Source organism: Crocodylus porosus, unplaced genomic scaffold (assembly GCF_001723895.1).
Source record: "Crocodylus porosus isolate Cpor-Errol unplaced genomic scaffold, CroPor_comp1, whole genome shotgun sequence".
In the NCBI taxonomy this organism is placed as follows: domain Eukaryota; kingdom Metazoa; phylum Chordata; order Crocodylia; family Crocodylidae; genus Crocodylus; species Crocodylus porosus.
Genome location: NW_017728922.1, coordinates 817,812 through 819,307, shown reverse-complemented (window position 1 = coordinate 819,307; position 1,496 = coordinate 817,812).

Below are 1,496 nucleotides of genomic sequence, written 5' to 3'. Positions count from 1 at the left end.
AAGGACGTTTTGTGCTAACGTGTGCCCGTACAGGGCTCTAAACAAGCATCATCTTCCCTGTCTAGGAATACAACTTCTAGCAACCATTTGCCTCCCTTATCATCTCACAGGAACCTAATTTAATGATATCAAGAGATGAAGAACCAAGCGCACGTGTGATGCTGGAAAAAGAAACACTTTTTGGTACTCCCAGACACAGAACTGCTGTCTCTCCACTATGCCGGATATGGCATCCATTCATTAGCAAGGGATGGGGGATGTTGCAGCTATTCCACTGCCTGGTGATGCACTCTCTCTCGTGGCTGCAGAGACCGATGGCAGACTCAAAGCTAGACCCATGTTGGGTCATGCCAGAGTGGCCACAAGTGTACGTGGGTTGGGGGCTACTGTACTGATCGGCTGTTTCCTTCGGTCCCTTTCTGTTGGAATTTGAGTGGCCGTCTCTCGTTGTGACGTCGGACTGCACAACTGAGAAGGGAGCACCGCTTTGTCCTGTCTCCTGCTAAGGCTTCCCAAAGGTTTGGGTCCATTCCAAAAGCCTTCATGTCTTGCTTGTCAACGTCTTTGAAGTGCCCGTTTCAGACACCCTACTCTTCTCTCCCAACCTGCAATTTTCCCCAAAAAAGATGTCCTTCGGGATGTGCCCCTCTTCCGCCCTGTGGAGATGGCCAAGCCAGCGTAGGCGCCACTATTTGAGTACTGCAGTGATGGTCGGCAGGTCGGCTTTGGCGATGACCTCTGTGTTGGCCATTCTGCCTTGCCACTTGATGTCAAGGATGTGCCATAAGGAGCAGAGGTGAAAGCTGTTCAGCTTCTTTTCTTGACATGCTTATGTTGACTCCATCTAAAGACTCTACATAAGGACACTGAGGAGGCAGGCTTTGTATGCAAGCAGCATAGCTTTGATTGTGTGTTTTCCATTGCTCCAGACCCATTTGGAGAGCTTACTGAAAGCAGTAGCAGCCTCTCCAATGCGCACAATGGAAAGGCCCCACCATCCCACAGGCTGAACAAATAGCTGAGCTGAACTCTTCCCTTTCAACTCAGGAAGGCACACCTGCATCCAGTACCTCACCCCCAATTATCAGCCACCAGGGCCATGGGGCTCCTCTGTGACAGTGCCACTCCCAAAATCCAAGAGATGGAAGCCAGTCAAGCTTGGTTGAAAGGGTCTGGGCCATAATCATGCATGCACTAGAATATAAAAGTGTAAATGCAAAGAAAACTTGAGTTCATGCAGCATGAAGGCTGGAAATGTGCAATGAAAGGAGAAACCTAAATCCCAAGTTTCTTCATATCCAGTCCTCACTAGTTCCAGTTCCTAACAGTTCAACACCGGCAAAACTGAAGACAGCCTTCACCCAAGGCTGATGGGAAGTTGGGTGACAGTGACCACGAGCTGATCACCTTCACCATCTGCCGTAAAGCTGGCAAGTCAGTCAGCAACACAGAAGTCCTTGACTTCAGAAAAGCCGACTTTGACAAGCTCAAGAGGC